We start from the raw sequence: 17,574 nt of genomic DNA on the forward strand, positions 1-17,574 counted from the left end.
ATAGCAGAGGGCAAGAACCAGGGCAGGGCTCTAGGTACTCTCCCAAACCCCTAGTACAGTTGCTGTCTTGTGCTGTCGAGTCCTTTCCGACCCATAGCAACACCATGGACGCATCTCTCCCAGAACGTCCCACTTGCATCTGCCATCGTTCTGGTGGTGTATACAGATTGTTTTCTTGGTAAAAATCTGGAAGTGGTTTACCATTGCCACCTTTCGCACAGTAAACTTGAGTCTCCGCCCTCAACTCTCTCGCTTGCCGCTGGTGCCCAGCACAGGCGAGTTTTGACTTGTAACAGATTCCATTCCACTCGCTAGCCACGGCCCAAGCTAGGAATGGAACGGGTAGGCCTCTGCTTGATCTCCCTCTGGTAATCGAGACTGGTAGAGTACTGGAAACTCTCCAGGCATGACCCTGCGAGGGGCCTTAGTACAGTGCTCTCCACATAATAAGTGCTCAATGATTGCCCGACAAGAGGAAATGGAAATTCCTCTTTGTTTAAGCCAAGCGGCTCTGGGCCGCTTGGCCCAACCCTGGTCTCAAACCCTGCCCTCTCCATGACTTTCCCATCACTGTAGATGGCACTACCATCCTTCCCATCTCACCAGCCCTCAAACTTGGCGACATCCTCGACTCCGCTCTCTCGTTCAGCCCTCACATCCAGTCCGTCACCAAAACCTGCCGGTCTCACCTCCGCAACATCGCCAAGTTCTGCCCTGCCCTTTCCTCTCCATCCAAACCACTACCCTGCCGGTTCAATCTCTCATCCTATCCCAACCGGAGTACTGCATCGGCCTCCTCTCTGATCTCCCATCCTCCTGTGTCTCCCCACTTCAGTCTATACTTTATGCTGCTGCCTGGATCATCTCTGTGCAGAAACGCTCTGGGCACGTTACTCCCCCAATCAAAAATCTCCAGTGGCTACCAGTCAACCTAGGCATCAAGCAAAAACTCCTCACTCTCAGCTTCAAGGCTCTCCATCCCCTTGCCCCCTCCTACCTCACCTCCCTTCTCTCCTTCTCCAGCCCAGCCCGCACCCTCTGCTCCTCTGCCGCTAACCTCCTCACTGTGCCTTGTTCTCGCCCGTCCTGCCGTCGAACCCCGGCCCACCTCCTCCCCCTGGCCTGGAATGGATCGACTTTTAGACTGTGAGCCCACTGTTGGGTAGGGACTGTCTCTATATGTTGCCAACTTGTACTTCCCAAGCGCTCAGTACAGTGCTCAGCACACAGTAAGTGCTCAATAAATACGATTGATTGATTGATTGATTGAATGCCCTCCCTACGCACATCTGCCAAGCTAGCTCTCTTCCTCCCTTCAAAGCCCTACTGAGAGCTCACCTCCTCCAGGAGGCCTTCCCAGACTGAGCCCCCTCCTTCCTCTCCCCCTCCCCATCCCCCCGCCCTACCTCCTTCCCCTCCCCACAGCACCTGTATATATGTTTGTACAGATTTATTACTTTATTTAATTTACTTGTACATATTTACTATTCTATTTATTTTATTTTGTTAATATGTTTTGTTTTGTTGTCTGTCTCCCCCTCTTGGACTGTGAGCCCGTTGTTGGGTAGGGACCGTCTCTATATGTTGTCACCTTGTACTTCCCAAGCGCTTAGGGTGATAGAGCCCAGGCCTGGGAGTCAAAAGGTCATGGGTTCCAATCCCTGCTCAGCCACATGTCTACTGTGAGACCTTGAGCAAGTCACTTCACTTCTCTGTGACTCAGTTCCCTCATCTGTAAAATGGGCATTAGGGCTGTGAGCCCCATTTGGGACACGGTCTCTGTCCGACCCCATACTCCTGTATCTACCCCAGTGCTTAGAACAGTGCTTGGCAAATTGTAAATGGTTAAGAGATACTACAGTTATTATTATTATTATCATCATCATCACCTTCATGGTTACCTTGGCAGAAAATATGGCAAGAATAAATCTATAGGTTTGAAACTCCAGTTACACTTATTTTTGAAATGGACAAACTGGAAGGCTTCAAAGACCCCCTAAACGTGGGGGGAATCTCCCACTAAAAAATCTACTTGGACCCACCTAGGGGCTCAGATACTAAGCACTTGAGTAGAATTACAGATCAAAGACAGTTATAACAAGTGAGTGCTGAGACCACGACTATCGATAACTCGGGAAACCTTTGGGACAAGGACAGATTGAATCAAACACCACAGAGGTCAAGCCTTGGCATTTTATAGTATATGGAAAATGCCAATATAAGTAGTATTACAGAAGCAGCATGGCCTAATCGATAGAGCCAGGGCCTGGAAGTCAGAAGGACCTGGGCTCTAATCCCAGCTCTGCCACTTGCCTACTGTGTGACCTTGGGCAAGTCACTTCACTTTTCTGTGCCTCAGTTCCCTCACCTGTAAAATAGGGGTTGAGACCGTGAGCCCCAGATGGGACAGGGACTGTGTCCAATCTGATTAGCTGGTATCTACCCCAAGTGCCAGGTACAGTGCCTGGCACATGGTAAATGCTTAACAAATGCTAAAAAAATAATAAAATTCTGAATTGGTTCACTGAAGAAGGCCCTTCCTTTCTGTAGGACGACCCCTTATCCACCACTCCTCCTTTGTTGTTTATCACTTCATGCTATGTTAAAGGGATCTTTTTCATTCATTCATTCATTCAATTGTATTTATTGAACGTTTACTTTGTGCAGAGCACTGTACTTAACGCTTGGGAGAATAAGAAAGAACAATAAACAGATATGTTCCCTGCCCACAATGAGCTTACAGTCTAGAGACAACGAGCTCTTGTAGGAATTCTTAACTTCCTAGACTGTTCCAGGAAATGGAGTGGATTCCTGGCAGGGAGGGGTATACCTACCTCTGCTGGCCTCTTTCAATCCTACCGCAGTGGCCTCTGACATTTTATGCGTCCGTCCCTCCGTCCTGCCACCAGTTTTCCCTCCATGGTGTTTCCTGGATCTGCCCCTTTCCTCCCTACCCTTTATCCACACCCGAGGTTTCAGACTCTCATCTCCTCCCACCTGGACTCTCGGATGAGTCTCCCTGCCGGTCTCCCAGCCCCTGTCCTCTTATCGTCTCAGCTCATCCTGCATTCTCGTGTCTAGATCATCTTCTGAAAACATCAATCGATCCATCAATCAATGATATTTATCGAGTGCTTAATGCATGCAGAGCGCTGTACAAAGCGCTTGACAATACAACAGAGTCGGTAGACACATTTCCCCCTCTACCTCGCTAGTCTCCTACTCACCTTGCCACACTCCCATGACAACCCAGCCCACACTCTTCGCTCCTCCGGTGCTACCCTTTTCACAGTGACTCGATCTCGTCTCTATCGCTGCCGACCTCTCGCCCACGTCCTGCCTCTGACCTGGAAGGTTCTCCTTCCTCGTATCTGACAGACAATGACTCTTCCCCCAATTCAAAACCTCACTGAAGGCACGTCTCTTCCAAGAGGCCTTGCAGACTAGGCCCTCCTTTCCTCTTCTCCCACTCCCTTCTGCATCCCCCTGACTTGGTCCCTTTATTCATACCCTGCTCCCAGCCCCACAGCACGATGTCCATATCTGTGATTAATTGATTGATTGATTGATATTGATAGCTGTTTTCCCCTCTAGACTGTAAGCTCACTGTGGGCAGGGAATGTATCTGTCTACTGTCGTATTGTACTCCCTCAAGTGCTTAGTACAATGCTCTGAACATAGGAAGTGCTCAATAAACATGACTAACTCTAAGTTCTTTGAGGGCAGAGAACGTATCCTCCAACTCTGTTATCCCGTTACACTGTAAGTGCTCAATAAATACGATTCAGTGATTCCCTTCCCAAAGTGAACCTGAAGTCTGAAAACATCATTTAAAATATATGCTCCCCCTCCTCAAAACTTTCCAGCGGTTACCCATTTCTTTACACATGGAACAGATCCCCTAACCATTGGCAGCAAGACTTTCCATCAACTCCCTCTTTACTTTTTCCCTCTCTTCTCCCACTTTACCCCAACTTGTACACTTGGCTCCTCCCAAGCCAACAAGGCCTAGCAGCTAGAACAAGGGCCTGGGAATTAGAAGGACATAGGTTCAAATCCCAGATCTGCCACTCATCTGCTGTGTGATCTTGGGTGAGTCACTTAACTTCTCTGTTAAATGCCTCAGTCACCTCCTCTGTAAAATGGGGATTAAGAGTGAGAGCCCCATGTAGGATAGGGACTGTGTCCAACCTGATTAACTTAGACCTACTCCAACACTTGGAACAGTACTTCACACACAATATGTGCGTAACAAGTACTATTATGATGATGATGATGATGGTGGTAGTGATGATGCAAATCTCACCCCCACCGCAGGAATCCTGTCACACTACCGCCTGGTGGGAATGCATTCATTCATTCATTCAATCGTATTTATTGAAAGTTCACCGTGTGCAGAGCACTGTACTAAATGCCTAGGACAGTACAATGGAATGATAATACAGACACATTCCTTGCCCACAATGGAAGTGGAAGGCACAAGACTGGGCAGACACGTGCCTGTCCCGGTGAACCTCCACTCTCTGGTGCGTGGGTGGACAACCCACCGTGGTTTGGGTGGGACGACTCCCTTCTCTGACGTGTAGGCAAGTGAAAGAGTAACCCAGCCCAAGACCGATTAAGACATGGAATGATGTTTCCCCATGTCTCTGCTGCTTGTAAACTGTGAGCCACACCCTTCCCCCTCCAAATCCACCTACAGCCCCCCACGCATGCCCAGTCAGTCAGTCAGGCCCACATACTAGCGGGCGCCCACACACACACACCCTCCCACACAAGAAGACACAAATAATAAGGACAATTGTGGTGTTTGTTAAATGCTTACTCTGTACCCTGCACTGTTCTAAGTACTGGGGTAGATAGGAGATCATCAGGTCCCACGAGGGGCTCCCACTCTGAGGAGGAGGGAGAACAGGGATTGAATCCCCATTGTGCAGATGAGGGAACTGAGGCCCAGAGAAGTGAAGTGACTTGCCCAAAGTCACACAGCAGGCATAATAATAATAATAATAATAATAACAGTATTTGTTAAGCGCTTACCATGTGTCAGGCACTGTGCTAAGTGTTGGGGATACAAGCAAATGGACTTGAACACAGTCCCTGTCCCTTGTGGGGCTCACAGTCTAAATCCCCATTTTACAAGTGAGGGAACTGAGGTCCAGAGAATAATAATAATAATAATGGTATTTATTAAGCGCTTACTACGTGCAAAGCACTGTTCTAAGCGCTGGGGAGATTACAAAGTGATCAGATTGCCCCGCAGGGGGCTCACAGTCTTAATCCCCACTTTACAGATGAGGTAACTGAGGCACAGAGAAGTTAAGTGACTTGCCCAAAGTCACACAGCTGACGTGAAGTGACTTGCCCAGAGTCACCCGGCGGACAAGTGATGGAGTCAGGATTAGAACCTTCCGACTCCCGGGCCCATGCTCTATCTTCTATACCATGTGGAACCCGGATGAGAACCCAGGTCCTCTGACTTTCAGGCCTGTGCTCTTTCCACTGGGCCAAGAGTCAATCAATCCATCGTATTTATTGAGCGCTTACTGTTTGCACTTGGGATGCCTCAGGACCCCCTCCTCTAAACTGTAAGCTCATTATGGGAAGGGGTCTGCTAATTCTGTTAGATTGTCCTCTCCCAGGTGCTACAGACAGTGCTCTGCACATAGTCAGCGCTCAACAGACACCACTGATTGGTTGAGTGATTGACTCTGCCTGCAGAGCAGTTGTCTGTCAATCAGGCAAGGGGAGAGTCAGGGGGCAGGTTTTATGCCGAGACCACAAGGTCACTTCAGCCAGTTACGGTATTTACTGAGCGTTCACTACGTGCAGAGCACTGCACTGAGCGCTTGGGTGAGAACTAGTGGACACACCAGAACTAGCGGACATATTCCCTGCCGATAACGAGCTTCCGGTGTAGAAGGTATCAATGCATGGTGTTTACTATGTGCTTTCTTTGGGCAAAGCACTGTAACTATGCACTTAGAGGGTACAATGCAGTCGGTAGATACACTTGTGCTGTGAGGGATGATGATAATAGTAATAATAATAACAATGATAATAGTAATCAATATGTATTTGAAAATCCCTTTTGGTAATACGAAGTTGATTGATATCTTTCAAAAGGCCCGGCCCTGTTTGAAGAACATTCCTGGAGATCTTCCTCTGGGCAGAGGATAGGAGGGAATAGCTGATGCTAAGGTCAGGCTTCAGAAATGACTCTTGAGCCTTCTCATTTTTTCAGTTTTCTTTTTTTTCTTATGGTATTAGTTAAGTACCTATTATGGGCCTACTACTGTTCTAAGTGATGGGGTACAGCTAATCAGGTTGGATACAGCTCATGTCCCACGGGGGCTCACAGATTAAGATTAAGATTACAGATGAGGGACCTGAGGCCCAGAGAAGTGATGTGACTTGCCCAAGGTCACACAGCAGGCTATGAAGCAGAGTGATCCAGTGGAAAGAACACAGGCCTGGGAAACAGGGGACCTGGTTTCGAAACCCAGCTCTGCCACTTTTCTGCTGCTCAGTTTCCTCATGTCTAAAATGGGAATTTGATACCTGTTCTGCCTCCTACTTAGACTGTGACCCCACGTGGGATAGGGACCGTGTCCGACCTGATGAATTTATACCTAGCCCAGTGCTTAGAACAATGTTTGGCACCTAGTAAGCGCTTAACAAGTACGATAATTATTGTAACCATAACAAGTACCATATTTATTAAATGTGGGAGCTGGGACGAGAACCCAGCTCCTCTAGGCTGTCAGCTTGTTGGGGGCAGGGAATGTGCCTGTTGAGGGTTCTATTGTACTCTTCGAAGCGCTTAGTACAGGGCTCTGCACACAGTTGGCATTCAAGAAATACGACTAAATGAATTCTGACATTCCACGCTCCCTAACTGTGAAGTGCAGGTGTTTTTGAGGCGCTTTTTTTCAGAATGCGTTTCTTTTGGATGAGTGAAATCGGCTGAAGGAAGAGGCACGCGTTCTGCCTTTCTTTTGGGGAAACCCCCCAAAAAACCAGACTTGATTCAATCTACCCGACAAAGCGATATCTGCGATCCCGTCAGGGGAGCCAAGACTGACCTTTCCAGAGAAGACTGTGGATGCCAAACCGGGAGCGCTGGGCTCAGGACAGATGCCACTTGTCCGGTCGCCAGCCCACTAGGAGGTCCCTCCGTGGGGGCGGGAGACCCCGGCCCAAGGAGGCCCCCGGATGTGGGGAGACCCTGAGAACGCAGCCGAAGCCTCTCCGCACGCTGGATCGGAAGATGAGGTTGTGTGGAGGCACTTCTGCTGGATTCCTGGGGATGCAGGGGCCGGTGGCTCGGTCACCTCGGTCAGCTTCTTCGTCTTCTGTGACACCTTTATGGGCTCAGCCGCCGGTTAATAGAGAGAGAGCAACTGCAGAGCAGAGAAAAAAATCTCTGTTCCAGGAACCACAGTCCTGGGGAATTCAATCCATTAGATCCTAGGCTCCCTAACCTCCTTATGCCTTTATCTGTAAGGGCTGAGTACAGTGGTTTATACACAGTAAGTGCTCAATAAATACGATTGAATGAATGAATGAATGAACCCCATCTCCACCCCACAACACTTAAGCATCTATCCCTACACCCTGCCACTTCCCATGCCATTCAGGCAAAAACTCCTCACCCTCGGCTTCAAGGCATCACCTCGCGCCCTCCTACCTCACCTCCCTTCTCTCCTTCTACAATCCAGCCCACACACTCTGCTCTTCCGCTGCTAACCTCCTCACTGGGCCTCAGTCTTGCCTGTCCCGCCATCAACCCCCGTCCCACGTCCTCCCCCTAGCCTGGAATGCCCTCCCTCCGCACATCCGCCAAGCTAGCTCTCTTCCTCCCTTCAAAGCCCTACTGGGAGCTCACCTCCTCCAGGAGGCCTTCCCAGACTGAGCCCTCTCCTTCCTCTCCCCCTCCCCATCCCCCTGCCTTACCTCCTTCCCCTCCCCACAACACCTGTATATATGTATATGTTTGTACGTATTTAGTACTCTATTTATTTATTTATTTATTTTATTTGTACATATTTATTCTATTTATTTTGTTAATATGCTTTGTTTGGTTCTCTGTCTCCCCCTTCTAGACTGTGAGCCCACTGTTGGGTAGGGACCCTCTCTATATGTTGCCAACTTCTACTTCCCAAATGTTTAGTACAGTGCTCTGCACACAGTAGGCACTCAATAAATATGATTGAATGAATGAATGAATGCCTGTCTGTTTCCCTCTCTAGACTCATTGTGGATAGGAAATGTGTCTGCTAATTCCCTTCTAGTGTCCTCTCCCAAGCACTGGTCCGATGCTGTGCACCCAGTAAGCGCTCAATAAACACCACCAACTGATCACTCAATTGAAGGATTGACTGCTGGACACCTCTGGTCCACTGGCAGGACCCCAGGTCCCAGGGTCTGTGTTTAATAATAATGATGGCATTTATTATGCGCTTACTATGTGCAAAGCATGGAGTGGAGTGAGCACGGGCTTGAGAGTCAGAAGGTCATGGGTTCTTATCATTTATTCATTCATTCATTCTATCGTATTTATTGAGCACTTACTGGGTGCACAGCACTGTACTAAGTGCTTGCAAAATAAAAATCGGCAACAGATAGAGACAATCCCTACCCAGCAGCAGGCTCACAGTCTAGAAGAAGGAGGCAGACAACGAAACAAAACAAGTAGACAGGCCTCAACAGCATCAAAATAAATAGAATTATAATTCTATGCATATCATTAATAAAATAAATAGAATAATAAATATGTACAAGTATACACAAGTGCTGTGGGGCGGGGAAGGGGGTAGAGCAGAAGGAGGGAGTAAGGGCAATGGGGAGGGGAGGAGGAGCAGAGGAAAAGGGGGGCTCAGTCTGGGAAGGCCTCCTGGAGGAGGTGGGCTCTCAGTAGGGCTTTGAAGGGGAGAAGAGAGATAGTTTGGTGGATCTGAGGAGGGAAGGCATTCCAGGCCAGAGGTAGGACGTGGGCCAGGGGTCGATGGCGGGATAGGCAAGACCGAGGCCCAGTGAGGAGGTTAACAGCAGAGGAGTGGAGTGTGTGGGCTGGGCTGTAGGGGAAGCAGCGTGGCTCAGTGGAAAGAGCGTGGGCTTGGGAGCCAGAGGTCATGGGTTCGAATCCTGGCCCCACCACTTAGCTGTGTGACCTTGGGCAAGCCACTTCACTTCCCTGTGCCTCAGTTACCTCCTCTGTAAAATGGAGATTAAGACGGTGAGCCCGAATTGGGACAACCTGATCACCGTGTATCCTCCCCAGCGCTTAGAAGAGCGTTTTGCACATAGTAAGCGCTTAACAAATTCCACCATTATTATTATTATTATCATCATTATTATTATTATAAGAAGGAGAGAAGGGAGGTGAGGTAGGAGGGGGCAAGGGGATGGAGAGCTTCAAAGCCGATTGTGAGGAGTTTTTGCTTCATGCAAAGATTGATAGGCAACCACTGGAGATTTTTGAGGAGCAGGGTGACACGCCCAGAGTGTGATTGAGAATGTGCGCCCCACCTGGAACGGGGACTCTGTCCAACCCGATTTGCTTGTATCCACCCCAGCGCTTAGGGGTAGCTGTAGCAGGAAGAGGAAGTAGGGTTAGTGGGGGAAGGAGCAAGTGGGGGAAAGGAGGCAGAGGTACCAGGGAAAGAAATGGGAGAAAGAGGAAGTGGGGGGAAAGGGTCTCCATCTCTCGCCGAATTTTACTTTCCAAGCGCTTAGTACAGTGCTCTGCGCACAGTAAGCGCTCAGTAAATACGATTGACTGAATGAATGAAAGGGTTGGAGAAGTTATCATTCATTCCCTCATTCGATCGTATTTACCTAGCGCTAACTGTGGGTCGGGCACTGTACTAAGTACTTGAGAAGAATACAATAAAACAAGACACAGAAACATTCCCTGCACACCGCTGACAATTTAGAGGGGGAGACAGGCATTAATGGAAATAAATAAGAAAGCGGGGAGAGAAGATTCGGAAGAAGATTGGGAAGAAGATTGGGTCGGGGGGAGGGCTAGGGCTAGGGGTAGCAGGGGAAGAGATGGGGAAGGAGGAAGTGGGGGAAAGGGCTAGGGGCTGTGGAGGGCAGGAAACTGAGGGAGAAGGAGGGGGTGGGAGGTAGGGATAGCAGGGGAGGAGATGGGGGAAGGAGGTAGTGGGGACAAGGGGCCAGAGGTAGTAGCAGGGAGGAGATTGGGGGAGAAGGATGTGAGGGAAGGAGGTAGGGGGGAGATGAGGAGGAGATGGGGAGGAGATGGGGAGGTGGGGGTGGGGGAAGAAAGAAGTGGGAATAAGGGGCTGGGGGTAGTGGAGGAAGGAGATTGAGGGAGAAGGAGGTGGGGAGGAGATGGGGAGACGGAAGTGGAGGAAGGGGGTAGGGGTACCTGGGGGAAGGAGAAAGGGGAGAAAGAGGTGGAGGAATGAGGTGGGGTAATAATGATGATGATAATAAGAATGATGGTATTTGTTAAGCGCTTACTATGCGCCAGGCACTGTACTAAGCGCCCAGCTCCACCAATTGTCAGCCGTGTGACTTTGGGCAAGTCCCTTCACTTCTCTGGGCCTCAGTTACCTCATCTGTAAAATGGGGATTAAGACTGCGAGCTCCGCTCCCCACCCCGCCCGTGGGACAACCTGATCAACTTGTAACCTCCCCAGGGCTTAGAACAGTGCTTTGCACATAGTAAGCGCTTAATAAATGCCAACATTATTATTATTATTATCACAAGCAAATCAGGTCGAACACAGTCCCTGTCTCGTGGGGCTCACAGTCTCAATAGCGCTTTGGAACAGTGCTAGGCACAGAGTAAGCTCTTAACAAATACAATCCTCATTATTTTGCAGATGAGATAACTGGGGGGCAGAGAAACGAAGTGGCTTGGAAAGAAGGTTAGGGGAGCGGAGTGGGGAGATTGGGGGAGAAGGAGGCGGGGGAAGGAAGCGGGGAGAAAAGAGGGATGGGGAGGCAGGGAAAGTGGTGGGGGCGGGGCAAGGGGTGTCCCTCTTCCTCCCTTCCTCCCCCCGGCCCGGTCTCGGGTACAGAAGCGGGGAAGTGAGGAGCGGGTCGGGAGACGGGGAGCCTGCTGACCTCTTTCTCTTCCTTGGGGATTGGGAAGGTGGGCCAGGCGGCCAGCCTCCTGGGAGGGACCGAGCAGCAGGCGGGGGAGCCGCCAGTCGGGCCGAGCCGGGCCCGGAGGCCCCGCGGGGACAACGGAGAGTCTGGCGGGGAGCACGGGGAGCCAGGCGTGGAGCACGAGGAGCCAGCCGGCCAGCGCTCCACCGCCGTCGGGGGCGGGGGCGGAGGGAAGGGCGGAGGAGAGAGAGATGGAGAACTGGGGACTGCAGCCCACGGAGCAGAAGGGAGGAGGGAGCGCCCGGGAGGAGCCGGGGGGGGGGGGGGGGGGGCTTGTGCAGCGCTTAGTGCAGTGCTTGGCACACAGTCAGCGCTTAACAAATACCACAGTTCTTCTCCTTATGATGATGATGATGCAAGGGGCGGGGGCGGTGGACCGTCGTTATCCGGGGTCCAAGGCCCCGCGTACCGTACCCTTTCAGCCGAGGAGAGGGGCGGCGGTGGCCAGAACAGAGCGTCGCCGCAGAGCCCCGCGGGGAAGCTGGTGGGCGACTTCTTTCTGGCCGAGTATCCGGGGCCGGGGAGATTAGAAAGGGCAGAGGGGTCCTATGGACCGAGGCCCCTCTCCGGACCGGCTCTGTCCGCTGTCGAGGAATCCCTGGAGAGGAGTACGATCCAAGCCCCGGACCTTGGCGAGGGGGACGGATGGAGTCAGAAATCGATAATAACAGTCATGATGGTCATGATCGTAATAATTCATTCATTCATTCATTCAATCGTATTTATTGAGCGCTGACTGTGAGCAGTGCACTGTACTAAGCGCTTGGGAAGTACAAGTTGGCAACATATAGAGACGGTCCCTACCCAACAGCGGGCTCACAGTCTAGAAGGGGGAGACAGACAACAAAGCAAATAGAATAAATAAGTACAAGCAAAATAAACAAATGGCTCTTAAGCGCTGACTAGGTGCCAAAAACTGTCCTCAGCACTCAGGTAGATGCAAGGTGATCAGGTTAGACGCAGTCCCTTTTCAAACCATGTGAGGCTCACGGTCTTTATCACAGTCACAGAGTTGTCCAAGGTCACACAGAGCAGGCCAGTGACTGGGATTAGAGGTCCAGCATACTGGGGAAACAGCATGACCTAGTGGATAGCACACGGGCCTAGGAGTCAGAATGTCATGGGCTCTACGACTTGTCTGCTGTGTGACCCTGGGTAAGTCACTTCACATTTCTGTGCCTCACTTACCTCATCTGTAAAATGAGGATTGAGACTGTGAGCCCCACATGGGACAGTGGCTGTGTCCACCTGGATTTGCTTATATCCATCCCAGCGGTTAGTTCTGTACCTGGCACGTAGTAAGCTCGTGACAAATTCCATCATCATCATCAATCTCTCTCTTTTTGATGATATGAGTTTTTCAGTGGTATGTGTAAGCACTGTATGAGGCACCGTTCTGAACGCTGGGGTAGATATAAGGTCATCAGGTTGGACACAAGTCCATGTGTTGAATCCCCAGTTTACAGATGAGGGAACTGAGGCCCAGAGAAGGGAAATCACATGGCAGGCAAGTGGCAGAGCCAGAATAGTAATGATGATAATACAGATGGCATTTATTAAGCGCTCACTATGTGCAAAGCACTGTTCTAAGCGCTGGGGAGGTGACAAGGTGATCAGGTTATCCCACTGGGGGCTCACAGTCTTAGTCCCCATTTTTACAGATGAGGGAACTGAGGCCCAGAGAAGTCAAGTGACTTGCCCAAAGTCACACAGCTGACAATTGATGGTGCCGGTATTTGAACCCATGACCGCTGACTCCAAAGCCCGTGCTCTTTCCACTGAGCCAGGCTGCTTCTCAGAATTAAAACCTAGTCCTTCTTACTCCCAGGCCCATTCTGTATTGTTCTATTGTCCTCTACTAGGCACTTACTAGAGGGTTCTGCTCAGAGTAAGTGCTCAATAATTACCATCGATTAATGATTGATCCCAACAGGGGTGGCCAAGCCACCAGAGGGTGGCAAGTCGCAGAGGGTGGTGTGTGGCCATCTGTGTAGCCAGCACCTGGAATTCTGAGGAGTGGAGGGAGAGGTAGAAGCAGCGTGGACCAGGTGGACAGAGCCCGGGGCCTGGGAGTCAGAAGGGCCTGGGTTCGAACCACGCCTCTACCGTAACCGTATGTCAGTTCCGTAACCATTCATTCATTCATTCATCAATTCAATCGTATTTATTGAGGGCTTACTGTGTGCAGAGCACTGTACTAAGCATTTGGAAAGTACAGTTCATCAACCAAGAGAGATAATCCCTACCCAACAACAGGTTCACAGTAGAGAAGGGGGGAGACAATAAAACAAAACAAGTAGACAGGCATCAATATAAATAAATAGATTTATAGGTATATACACATGGTGAAAAAAAATAATTGGCCAAGTCATTTCACTTCTCTGGGCCTCAGTTAGGGTGCTCAGCTAGGTCTAGTTCTCAGTGCTTAGTTCAGTGCTTAGCCCACGGTTAGAACTTAAAATTCCACAATCGTCAGAATCAATCAATCAATCAATCAATCGTATTTATTGAGCGCTTACTGTGTGCAGAGCACTGTACTAAGCGCTTGGTATGTACAAGTTGGCAACATATAGAGACAGTCCCTACCCAACAGTGGGCTCACAGTCTACAAGGGGGAGACAGAGAACAAAACCAAACATACTAAGAAAGTAAAATAAATAGAATATATAGGTACAAGTAAAATAAATAAATAAATAGAGTAATAAATATGTACAAACACATATACTTATATACAGGTGCTGTGGGTAAGGGAAGGAGGTAAGATGTGGGGGTTGGAGAGGGGTTTGAGGGGGAGAGGAAGGAAGGGGCTCAGTCTGGGAAGGCCTCCTGGAGGAGATGAGCTCTCAGTAGGGCCTTGAAGGGAGGAAGAGAGTTAGCTTGGCTGATAGGCAGAGGGAGGGCATTCCAGTCCCGGGGGAGGACGTGGGCCGGGGTCGACAGAAGGGCTGAGTAGGTGCGAATGAGGCTGCCGTTAATGTAACTTGGTGATAACAAGGGCCTTTTTCCCGCGGTGGGGGGCGGGGAGGGGGAGAGTCAGTTAGGACCGGACCCGGAAGGGGTGTTGGGGGGCACTATTAGGAAGGTCGCTTAAGTGGGGGGGGGGGTGGAAGCAGGGGGCGTCTATGGCGGCGCTCTGAGGAGAGGATCCTTTCGGGAGCAGCGAGGGCCACGAGGTGTGGTGGAGGGCGGGCCTCTCGGGAACGGAGTCCCGGGCGTCCATGGCGGGCCTCTCTGGCGCTCTGAGGAGATGATCCTTTCGGGAGCAGCGGGGTCCATGCGGTGTGATGGCGGGCGGGCGGGCCTCTCGGGAACGGAGTCCCGGGCGTCTATCGCGGCGCTCTGAGGAGAGTATCCTTCCTGGAGCAGCGGGGGCCACGCGGTGTGATGGCGGGAGTGCGGGCCTCTCGGGAACGGAGTCCCGGGCGTCTATGGCGGCGCGCTCTGAGGAGATGATCCTTCCGAGTGCAGAAGGCCGCGCGGTGTGATGGCGGACGGGCCTCTCGGGAACGGAGTCCCGGGCATCTGTGGCGGCGCTCTGAGGAGAGGATCCTTCCCGGAGCAGCGGGGGCCACGCGGTGTGATGGCGGGCGCGCGGGCCTCTCGGGAACGGAGTCCCGGGCGTCTATGGCGGCGCTCTGAGAAGAGGATCCTTCCGGGAGCAGCGGGGGCCACGCGGTGTGATGGCGGGAGGGCTTGCGGGCCTCTCGGGAACGGAATCCCGGGCATCTATGGCGGCGCTGTGAGGAGAGAATCCTTACTGGAGCAGCGGGGGCCACGCGGTGTGATGGTGGGCGTGCGGGCCACTCGGGAACGGAGTCCCGGACGTCTGTGGCGGCGCGCTCTGAGGAGATGATCCTTCCGAGTGCAGAAGTAGCGTGGCTCAGTGGAAAGAGCACGGGCTTTGGAGTCAGAGGTCACGGGTTCAAATCCCGGCTCCGCCAACTGTCAGCTGTGTGACTTTGGGCAAGTCACTTCACTTCTCTGGGCCTCAGTTCCCTCATCTGTAAAATGGGGATTAAGACTGTGAGCCCCATGTGGGAGAGCTCACCTCCTCCAGGAGGCCTTCCCAGACTGAGCCCTCTCCTCAGTCTCCTCTCCCCCTCCTCCCCCTCCCCAAGCCTTACCTCCTCCTCCTCCCCACAGCACCCGGATATATTTGTACATATTTGTTACTCCATTTATTTTACTTGTACATGTTATTTATCTATTTATTTTATTTTGTTAGTATGTTTTGTTCTGTCATCTGTCTCCCCCTTCTAGACTGTGAGCCCGCTGTTGGGTAGGGACCGTCTCTATATGTTGCCAACTTGTACTTCTCAAGCGCTTAGTACAGTGCTCTGCACACAGTAAGCGCTCAATAAATACGATTGAATGAAAAAACCTGATTACCTTGTATCCCCCCGGGCTTAGAACAGTGCTTCGTACGCCATCGTTATGATAAAGGCTGCCGGGTGGGGTTGAGCCCGAGCGGTATGTAAGCACGGGGAGGGCGGGGTGGCGATCTTTCCTGGTTTCCCTTGGTAATGAGCCGCCTGAGAAGTTGGAACAGCAAAAGAGAACTTCCTCCGCAACTCCCCCCTCCGCACCTACCCCCAAAAGCACCTCCCCTCAAAACCGAAACAGCCGATAAAAGGGGGAAAGAACTTGTTCCCTGGGGCCGCGGAACAAAGAAAGCAAATATCAAAGATCTGCGCTGAGACACCTTAATGGGGCCGAGGCCAAAGCACTCGAACCAGGATGCCATGCTGCGGGGTCCAGACTCCTTGAAACTCCTGTGACATGGGACTGTCTTCAGGAAATTTGGGGAAGCCAGTCGGATTGGTAGCTACTTTAGGTCGGGGGGGAGGGCGGGGTGTGTGTGTGTGCGCGCGCATCTACACCCCTTTCAATTAGGCTAAGCGTGAGGTATAAAGTGTTCCGCTGTATACGGTAGTAATAATCAATCAATCAATTGTATTTATTGAGCGCTTACTGTGTGCAGAGCACTGTACTAAGCGCTTGGGAAGTACAAGTTGGCAACATATAGAGACAGTCCCTACCCAACAGTGGGCTCACAGTCTAAAAACAATACTAATAATACATACATACATAATAATACGTAAAATAATAATGATGGTGGCATTTGTTAAGGACTTACTATGTGCCGGGCATGGTACTGAGCGCCGGGGTGGGTACAAGCAAATTGAGTTGGACCCAGTCACTGTCCCACCTGGGGCTCCCGATCTCAATCCCCATTTTACAGATGAGGGAACTGGAGCACAGAGAATTGAAGTGACTCGTGGCTCAGTGGAAAGAGCACGGGCTCGGTCATGGATTCTAATCCCGACATCGCCACTTGTCGGCTGTGTGACCTTGGGTAAGCCACTTAACTTCTCTGAGCCTCAGTTACCTCATCTGTAAAATGGGGATTAAGATTGTGAGCCCCACGTGGGACAACCTGACCACCTTGTATCCCCCCCCCGCGCTTAGAACAGTGCTTTGCACATAGAAAGCGCTTAACAAATACCATCATTATCATTATTATTATTATTGAGGTCACACAGCAGACAAGTGGTGGAGTCAGGAGTAGAACGGACCTTCTGACTCCCAGGCCCGTGCTCTTTCCACTAAGCCGTGCTGCTCCGGTGAGCGTCTCCTCCAGGCGCACTGGCCAGGCTGGTCGGGACTGGGCGAGTTCGGTGACGGCGGCGGTTCTCGGCGGTGCGGGGCTGTCACCATGGCAGCGGCCTCCCTCTTCCACCAAGTCCCGCAGGCTCAGCCCGTTCTGCTCTTTAAATTTCCCGCCGATTTCCGGGAGGACGCGGACCCCACAAGGGCACTCTGGGGGTGGGAGCCCAGCCCAGCCCGCACATTCCGCTCCTCTGCCGCTAACCTCCTCACTGGGCCTCGGTCTTGCCTGTCCAGCTGTCGATCCCTGGCCCACGTCCTATGTCTGGCCTGGAATGCCCTCCCTCCTCACATCCACCAAACTAGCTCACTTCGCTCCTTCGAGGCCCTACTGAAAGATCACCTCCTCCAGGAGTCCATCCCAGACTGTGCCCCGCTCTTCCTCTGCTCCTCCTCTCTTTCCCATCGCTCCTACTCCCTCCCTCTGCTCTACCCCCCACCCCGCCCCACAGCACTTGTGTATATAGGAACATATTTATGATACTATTTATTTTATTAATGATGTGCATATATCTATAATTCTATTTATTTATTTTGATGCTTTGTTTAGTTGTCTGCCTTCCCCCTTCTAGACTGTGAGACCGTTGTTGGGTAGGGATTGACTTTATCTGTTGCCTAATTGTATTTTCCAAATGCTTAGTACAGTGCTCTGCACACAGCAAGCGCTCAAGAAATACGATTGAATGAATGAACGATTGAGCTCTAATCCCGGCTCTGCCCCTTGTCTGCTATGTGATTTTAGGGCAAATCGTCCCATCT

General features: G+C 51.2%; 1 non-coding gene across 1 annotated transcript; it reads right to left on the reverse strand.

The window, feature by feature from the left end:
* Positions 1-285: 285 nt before the first annotated feature.
* Positions 286-422, reverse strand: LOC119930275. The gene has a single exon (XR_005451757.1). It is a non-coding gene; the product is annotated as a small nucleolar RNA SNORA7 (small nucleolar RNA).
* Between the last annotated feature and the right edge of the window lie 17,152 nt (positions 423-17,574).

Source organism: Tachyglossus aculeatus, chromosome 6 (assembly GCF_015852505.1).
Source record: "Tachyglossus aculeatus isolate mTacAcu1 chromosome 6, mTacAcu1.pri, whole genome shotgun sequence".
Lineage (NCBI taxonomy): Eukaryota > Metazoa > Chordata > Mammalia > Monotremata > Tachyglossidae > Tachyglossus > Tachyglossus aculeatus.